Source organism: Pinus tabuliformis, chromosome 6 (assembly GCF_031772625.1).
Source record: "Pinus tabuliformis cultivar Carrire ecotype Pingquan chromosome 6, CPIR1, whole genome shotgun sequence".
In the NCBI taxonomy this organism is placed as follows: Eukaryota; Viridiplantae; Streptophyta; class Pinopsida; order Pinales; family Pinaceae; genus Pinus; species Pinus tabuliformis.
The window spans coordinates 1,316,450,406-1,316,460,529 of record NC_142292.1 but is presented as its reverse complement, the minus strand read 5'-3'; positions in this window follow the sequence as shown (position 1 = coordinate 1,316,460,529).

Sequence of the window (10,124 nt, the reverse complement as noted above, 5' to 3'; positions counted from 1 at the left end):
AACCAATTAATTTACTTAATAAATGTATGATTTAAAGGGTGTTGTGCTTATTATTTGGGATCATTTCCACTAATAGTTTTTTAGGGGATCTTATTAATATCTTCACTTACAGAATGGTATGTTTATATTTTTAGCACAAGACAAATTAGATAAAGTGATGAGTGACATTGATTTTCATCATCTATAGTTCATTAACATATCACAAAAATGGCTCTTTGATGTCCACCCACTTCTCTAATCATTTTGCATAGAAAAGCATAAAATATTGACGATTGGTTGTCATAATATATCAAAAGGATCTACTATACATGTAAATATGCAAGCCGTTTTTAAATACCTAATTTTATGGAAGATCCCATTTACCTTCAGGCCTAAGATATTTATTGAAGAAAATGTTGATATGGAGAGGCCATGACTATGGACTACTTCCATTTGGTACAAGATATAATATCTAAACTAGTGCAAAATTGGGTGTTAATTTAATTTAGTCTATATTGTGACACATGCTTCACTATATCATAGGAGAAACGCCTAAGAAAATTAGTGTATAAGTTAGAGATATCACACAAATTCCAAGGTTTGTTAATTTCATGGTCTCTCATTTGGATGCCATTTCCATTCCTCAATTGCATACTTATATTAATAAATGATAGCCACTAAACTAATGTGATAATGTATTTGGAATTTCTTTGCAAAAAAAAATAACTTCTCATTTTCCCTTTTCCGTACTGAAAGTAGATTTCTTTCTCTCGACTTAACCAAAAAACAAATGTATAATTTCAGTGAAAATATGATAATAACCAACCGCAATTTAGTTTTTTATCTTTATATGGTGTCACTTGTGTAATTTGAATTGATATATTAAATTTATTGAAGTGCCTTTACTAATCCTTATAGGTAAAATTAGTGGACTACAATTCCAATATAAATAAATATCATTCCACTTTGAAGATTTTTATATTTAGAAGTCATTAATAAATTTTAGTGCTTGATATGTTTCTTTAAGAAAGGAGCCTATTGGACTAAATGGAAAAACAAAATTCATTGAGGTATAAAACAATTCCCATGCACACCATATAAATAAGCTACTTCAATAATATTTGTCCTCGTGCCATTGATAAAATTTTCCCTTCTTAACTAATTGATATTGCGATTGTTAAGTTATTTGATAAATTGGACTATATCAACTATAGAATTTCCCATTGTAGATCAACAGATTATGCAACATACTAAAACACAATACAAGATCTACTTCTACAACACTTTGCGGAAGCTTAATCGAATTGAGCAAGATCAAGAGAACACATATAATTGAGAATGAGAAATCAATCACACATAACACAGAAGAAATAACCCAGGGAAAGCCTCGGCCTAAGACCCCAATCTATATATTATCATACAAGTCAAAATCTTCTTCAAGTTACAAAAAGAATCAGCCCTCAAGCTATCCTGTTGTCTCTGCAATCAAACAATATAGTTCACACACTGAATAGACATAGTATATGTCCTCCTCAAGCCCTCCAAGCCTCCTATTTCCTTGCGCAGTTTTTCCTGGGGTCTAGTGGTTGCGCTTGTTGAATTCCCACCTCAGACAGCTCAGTTGGCTCAGAAATAACTGCACAAACCTAAAGGAGATAAATCCTTCTGCATGGATGAGATTCCTTTATAGGAAAAATTCATTCAACTGATAGTACATTGTCCCTCCTATAATCTGAACTGGGTCTCTAACTAAACTGACATGCATGAGTTATTTATGAGAGAATATTCAGTTATCTGAAGTGCAACAGTTACATGCATGCAAGCATTAACTAATTGAACTCACAATTAATTCAACAAACTGTTTGAATTAATCTAACTTGACTTGACTCATTTAACTGAACCAACTAATTACAACTCAATATTACAACTCATCCTTATCTCTTTAACTGATGGATAAATTCCTCAATTAATGGAGAAACTATTGCATGTCCCCACATAGACTTCAAGTTTATTTTTCCTTAACTAATTAACTCAATATGAATTAATTATTTATTTTCCAAATAGCTGCTAAGATCAAATTCGAATTTTACTTCTCAATTTTAGTTCAGGGACTAACTAAAATTGGAATCTATCCCGAAATGCTATTTATAGCAATGCTATTTTTAGCACTTCCATTTTTCATTCCTTGTTGCTATGTCCAACACTAGTACCCGAACTGCTATTTATAACAGTGCTATTTTTAGCGCTTCTATTTTTAGCATTTCTTGTTGCCATTTTCAACATCAACAACTAATTATACATGTTCTTTATTTCAATGTTTTTAATAATAAAGTGTCAAAGGTTTAGTTAAGAGCTAGTAGTAGTAAGGATTAGTTCAATTGGTAAATGCTCTTGCAAAAGAGTTCATAGAGCTCTCGATATAAAATCTTATTAATTCCCTTATGGTTACTAGTTGGTATTTTAGTTTCTTGTTAATATTGTGTTCCAATTGAAGACCAAGAAGGGAACTATTTTTTTTATTACACAAAGTACAGATGACAGAGGTGCAATTGTGTTTACAATTATAAATTTTTTTAACGTTGACCTTAGAATTGCTGGAACAATTCAATGAAAAAAATTTCTTTAACATCCAATGATGGAAGTTCAAGCTGTAGTTGTTTCATTTCCATGCATGGTTGTGAAGGATGGAATAAAGTCACGGTTCAAGAGGCTTGGTCGAACTTTTGGTGGAAGATATAGTAAGTAATCATCCTGATATCCAAATTAGTAGATAACTAGAATGGGGTTACCAATGAGGTGGATTCCCTTCCATCTGTGAGGCCTATATCTTGGAACTGTGATTAAGAGAATTTCTAAAGTATTCCATTTTGAGTAGCATCTATGAAAGAAATCCATCGTTGAAAATTTTCATCTTCCTATGGCCCCTAGTTAAATGGAAAACCTTAACTTGGACTAACATTCAGAAATGAAATCATAAGGACATCTCTTGCTATTCTTTGTGCCTTCATGAAGTTGAAATGTGGAGCACTTCTGCAAGATTTCTCCCTATTCCAATCATATATTGAGAAATCTAAAAGCTAGCATGAAGAGATAAAATCGTGATTTATCTAGTCTCCCTTGCATTTTTAACAATTGAAGGGCTCGTCCTTTTAACAATCCTAACTTAAGCCTCATTTGCAATACCCTTCTCAGTTTCCTCTTGCGGATATTTGGAAAGAGAGGAATTATCACATATTCAATAATCTCTCCCTCCAAAACTTTCACTGGATCATAGCTCAAAACAATGTAAAGGAATCAATTGTCATGCATAACTCAATACAAAAAGACTAGCACGCCTTATGTGAGGAGGTCTTGCTACTTCATAGTTAGTTATCTATTCTAAGAATTATTATTTCCCCCTTCTCTTCTCTGCTACAATTTCCATTCCCTCCTGTTAGATCCCTCATCCCCTTAATTTTCTAAAGCTCATTTTTTACAGCGCTTGAGAAGGTAACCCAGGAAAGGTGGGATATGGGCGTATCTTCATGGATAATTTGGGATCCCATATCTACATTTATATATTTTTTGTGGGATATAATAGTAATAACATAGCAAAATTGAAAGCCTTGCAAGATGTAATATTGATTTGCTAGACTCAAGGCCAGACGAAAACTTATATGATGGGAAATTCTCAACTTGTTATAAACATAATCAAATGAATCATAGAATGCTCCTAAACTAGAATAATGTCTTTTATTTTGATACATGAAATCCTACTGATATGAGTAGCATTTCTCCTTCCTTCCATTTTGATGATCATCCCAACCCACATCAGAAGAACTGGAAATAACATTACAAATAAATTAGATAATCATGTAAGTGTATCATCATATTTGCAAATATTATCCTCATGGAAGCCCTTTGAAGACCGTTCCCTCAAATAATAATGTTGGACTATATCTAAAAAATAAAAATTTCCCTTACCAATCTCTTTTTATCTTATTCTTTCATAATATTTGTTTGTAATTCTTAGCCTGTCATTGGCCTACGTAGCGCAATTTTTAGGTTTTGGTTTTTATATCAACAAGAGGAAACATGTCCTCTTATCTTTTAAAAAGGTTGACATTCTAGGTTAGATCTACCTTTCCCAATGACATATAAGCCTATATCACTAGGTCATAATATGTACTTCATGTTTTCACGAAACATAAAATGTTTGCTCCATAAAGAGAAAACTTAGCAAACAAATTTTATGCCACGTAAATCTTTGCCAGTTCTTAAAATGGGTTGATAATGTCCTAAATTCAAAATCATTAGTATCATTATGGTCTCTATCCCTAGTAATAGCTTTCCATTTCTAATTACTACCCATTTTCCTTCATTTATGACTTCATTTGCTATTTGAACTTAATCTATGTCTTATGGGTATAAGAAACATTTTTGAGAGATCATATTTTGTTTTAAGTATATTGAAAAATTATGTATTTGAATTAATGCAACGACCAATACCCTTCAAATGAGAGTGGTTCTTCCCCATATAAAATTGATTCCTCCAAATATTCCACTCTAAAATATGGCTGCAAAATAATATATTTATACAACCACATATAGACCTTCCTCTTGGATTGTATCTAACAACATATGAACAAATTGTTTTACCTAGAACATCTAAGTAAAAGGGCTACTCACATTGCTTAGAATAACATAATATGTCATTGTCAAAATCCTCCACCTCCTCAAGTTAAAAAGTAATATTAGGGGAAGGAAAAGTTACTTTGAATCCTAACACACCAATAAGATTAGCATCGAGGGGCAAGCTTAGAAATATCTGATTGCATAAAGGAGAAACCATTCAACATTACTCTTTTGGTTCACTCAGTCTCGAGATGAGCTTGGAAGAGTTGGAGAAAATATTCCCTCTCCATAACTAATGATCTTAACCCTCCTAGGGCTTCTAAAATCCTGGCACAACTATTGGGACTCTGTAAATGGAAGGGAAAAATTACCAAATTGGGAGAGACTTCGATCTGATTTAGTGTAGGAAGAAATTCAACGGAACACTAGAGATGGAGTAACATCCAAATCTCAGGAGGAAGAAAATTTTGTCTTGGTTGGAAAGGGAAATAAGGGAAAGGGAAAGAAGCCCCAAAGCAAACCATAGACTAGCCACAACAATGGCAAGGAGAAGGACTCGAGTAAGATAAAATGTTTTCATTGCCATGAATTCGAATTAGACTTCACCCTGATTGCATGTATGGAAAACACTATAATGGAGATTGTGTGGTATCTATATTCAAGTTCCTGGTTCCATATGACATGATGTAAATAATTTTTTTGTAGCCCAAAGGAGAAGCACCTCCAGATGCACATAAAAATTGGGGATGATGGGTGGTACAATACCAAAGGAACTGGTACTCTAACCTTTAAGAGGGAGTCGGGCTCCCATCTTCATTTGAAAGATGTCATGTATGTACTTGGATGAAGAATAACTTGATCTCTATAGTTGTATTGGAGGATCATGGCTATGATGTTTTTTTCAGTAAGGGGAAATCCTTTCTGAGACATGTAGCTACCGGGCAAGTGAAACAAATTGGATTTAATGTGAACAACCTATACAAACTTAAGGTGGAAGCTTACATTTCACTAAGTAGAAAGGTAGGAGAAGTGTAGAGTTGAGATGTTGGAGAACTCTGGCACAGACACATGGGAGACTTACACCATAGGGCTTTAAAAATCATGCAGTAGATTACCACCGCTCTCCCGAAATGCGCCCTTGACCAACATGATGTCTGCAAGGGATGCACATTGGGGAAGTATGTCAAATCCACCTTCTAGAGCCGACATAACATAATTGGAGTAATATTGGAGTGAGTCCACCCTAATGTATGTGGATTGTTTTCTACAACCTCTACAACAAAACGCAAACATTATATTATTTTTGTTGATGACTTTTCAAGAAAATGTTGGATCTTCTTCATGTGGAAGAAGGATGAAGTTTTCTCAAAATTTGTTGAATTCAAAGCATTGGTTTAAAAGGATACTGGTCAGAAATTGAAAGCCCTGAGAAGTGATAATGGAGGAGAATATGTATCTAGCACCTTTAAGTATTTTTGTGCCAAATATGGTATTATAAGAGAATTGATACCACCTCATAACCTACAACAAAATGGGGTAGTTTAAAGAAAGAAAGAAAGACTAGCTGGAGAAGAAAGAGCCATGTTGCGTGATCAAGGGCTGCCATTACACCTATGGGCATAACCATGCAACAACACAATCTATTTGTAGAACCAGAGTCCTCATAGAATACTTGGCATGATCACACCCAAAGCTTTCTATGGGAGGAAGCCAGTTGTATCTCATTTCAGAATTTTTGGAGCTATTGTATATTGCCATGTTTCTAAGGATAGCAAGAATAAACTTGAGCCTACAACTGAGATGGGAGTCTTTATAGGATACATAGAGACACCACATAAATATAGGGTGTATTTTTCATCACCCAATGTGATAGTAATGAGGAGAGATGTCAAATTTGATGAGGAGAAGGCTATGAGATGCTCTCTAGAGTAAGAGTTGGGTATCCCATCATATGAGGAGCTTATATTTCCTAAGGAGGAGCCTCATGTAGAGATTTAGGAGGTTTTGGAGCAGCCACATGCAAAGCAAGAGGCCTAGTGGCAGCACCCACAAAACCAAAATCTTCCTTGAGGAGACAAAGAGAACCAGAGAAGCTAACAGATTGGTACAAGATGCACGGGAGTATGTGGGAGCTCCTTTATCTTAGCACAGGAATAGGATGTCACCAGATAGGTACATTAGGTATATGGATCTCATTACAGAGCTCATTGAATCAAAGCCTTCTTCATTTGAGGAAGCAATTTCTCAACTAGTGTGAGTTGATGCCATTGTGGAGGAGTATGAATCCATGATGAAGAAAACTGTATGGGAGGTGGTGTTGAGGCCAGAGAACAAGTCAGTAGTTGGTTCCATATATATCTACAAAGTGAAGCATGCAACTCATGGGAGCATTGAGAAGTACAAGGCTAGATTTGTGGCCAAAGGCTTCTCTGAGGTAGAGGGAGTGGACTATGAGGAAACATTTCCACCAATGGAAAGACATTCCCTTATCATAACCATTCCAGCATTAGCTACACATATGGGATGGAATATCCACCAGATGGATGTGAATACCACCTTTCTCAATGGTGTTATTGAGGAAGAAATTTACATAGAGCAGCCATAGGGATTTGAGACACGTGACTGGGAGACGTGTGTAGACTCAAAAGAGCCCTATATGGTGTCAAACAAGCTCCCTGAGCATGGTATGCTCAAACTTATACATATATTAGTTGATTGGGATTCACCAAAAGTGAAGCAACTACCAACCTCTATCACATTGTGATAAATGTCAAGTTGCTTATCTTGGTATTGTATGTTGATGACTTGATACTTAGAGGAGATGAGTAGTGATTCGGAGATGAAGGACACAGGATTGATAGATTACTTCCTTGGGCTGGAAGTATCGCAGGGTTATGGTGAGATGTTTGTGAGTCAGGGCAAGTACGCCTCCAAATACTTTACACATTTTACATAGAGAACTACAAGCCTATGTACACACCTCTAGCTACAAACTAGAGGAAGGAGAGTGCTTCTTTAGGAGAGGCAGTAGATGCTACCATCTACAAATAGCTTGTGGGATCCATGATGTATATAGTGAACACAAGGCCTGACATATGTTATGCAGCTAATTAGTTGATTCAAGTCATGTTTAAGCCCACCAAGCTTTATTGGAAGGTGACAAATCATGTGTTGAGGTACCTCAAAGGTACAACTAAGAATGGGGTATGGTAGAGGAGGACAAAGGGAGTGAAGCTCTAAGGTTTCACTAATGCAGATTAGGCAGAGAGTCCATCAGACAAGAAAATTACTTTGGGTGCTATCTTCAACATTGGGTCTGCAACTATTTCCTGGTATAGTAGGAAACAGAGGTATGTGGCACTCAACTCAACAAAGGTTGAACACATGGCTACAAGTCAAGAAGCATGTGAGGCCATATGGATGAGGAAAATACTTGTGGGTATTTTCAGTCAACAGATGGATTTGACAATGATTTATTGTGATAATCAGAGTTGTATCAAACTCTTTGAGAATCTAGTATTTCGTGATAGGTCCAAGCACATTGATATCTAGTACCATCACTTATGGAATTGTTTCCAGATGATAGTTATGATGTTACAATACATTCCAAGTGAGAAGCATGATGCAGATATATTGAAATAGGCATTGTTAAGAGGCAAATTCAAATTCCACAGGTGCAGGATATGGATGGTTCAAAATCCATTTCTTGCTAAGAGGGAGTGTTAGAAAATGTAGCAAGAAAGGATAAAATTGACTTGTTCCTTAGTCAAGTTTAGTAATTCGATTTTCTAAATCAAAATGATGACTTGGATGGAAGTTAACTTGTGCGACATGGCCTTGTCTACTTGTTTACTCAGTAAATTCTAGTTATTGGCTAGAAGTAGAGTTGTGCATACAATGTTGCTAAAATTTAACAATCTAATTTAGTTAGTTTCACTTTGACTCAGTTAACTGAGCTTAAGCAATTAGTTGAGTCAGTTGAAGGTCCGTTGAATAGTAGAATTATTGTTAACTCAATGATTTCTTCATTAAACTAGTCTATCAATGAAAAATAACCCAGAGATGCATGGAATTTTAATTTCCATACTAAAGTGGAGGAAAAGGCACATTGTAATTATTATTTGTAGACTAATTGTGTGTACATGCTGGGCATTGAGGCAGGCGATCAATTCCTTGGGATTTTCACAAGGGAATAGTGAATTCCCCTATTATTTAGGAGCTGATTTCCTTAGGAATCGTGCAAGGAGATAAGAGAAATATGGGGCCTTTAATTGACTAAGGGTTGGCCAGAGAAGGACAATCAATAGGATAACAGGTTTACAGTGCAGGGTGCGCTTTAGGATTGAAGCAAGAAATTGTAATAGTTTTGCATTCTCATATGATTAATGAAACAGTAGTGGAAGGGTTTTTCCTTATTGGATTTCCCTATAAATAATTATTCTCTTGCGTTTTTTTTATGGTTCCATGTCATTGCATGTGTTTCTAAATTGTGATTTCCATTTTGCAAAATAGTAGAGGAAATTTGTAATCTCTTGTTTTCAGTTTGAATACATGAGTAGTAGCAAATTTATATTAATTTTTACACTCTTAGGGTGTTGTAGGATACAAATATCTTAGTGATGGGGAGCTAAAAATGTTCCCAACACTCCCAGTTCTGCCTAGAACACACCCTTAGCCCTTAGGATTCTCACCTAAAATAAAACAACATTTGGCCAAGTGTCTAGACCCTACCCTTACCTCAAATTTGATCACCGAGGTCGGTGGATTGTGGTTGGTGTCTATATACACAACATGGTTCCACTAGGGTGTGGTTTCACCAGTGCCCACTAGGTGTTGGACCTGCTAACATGTCAACAAAGTCATGTTCTCCCACTTCCTCTCGACCTTGAAAATATAGCGTATATGGACTAGAAAGAAACCTAGGCTAAGTTCACAAAGCAGAACTACAACTGTTGTGCACCCACCCTGCTGTAGTTTCAAGGAGACTCATGGCCCAATTCTTGATACCTAAATTCTTAGTTTTGACAGAATAACTAATGTAGGGATTGGTTAAACTAAGTATACCCATAAATTTTGAAATCAACTGATTGAATATGAACACATAATTGCGCATTCACCATGAACATAATAATGAATAGCATATTCTAGGCACACTTTAAAATTCATGGGCATATGTGACACCATTCTAATCATGAAGACACAGTAAGTGTCAAAACTCAGACATTCATTTACATTTACAAACGCACAAGATATTGCACCATTCACAATGTAACAAGATTCATCACACTCCATAAGGCAATACACATAAGAAATATACAATTATCGATCTGTGTGTTTAATGCTGACTGAAAACTGAAGGAAGGACTTCAACTCCCCACCCAATTGAAATCCGGCCACATTGCAATCTTCCTTGTAGCTGATTACCCTGAGATAGATGCAAAGTCTAAGGGGATGCATATTAAGGGAAATTTAAACTCGAGGCTTAATCACATAACCAGGAGAAGGAGTCCACAGTTTAGTTAGTTTATCAA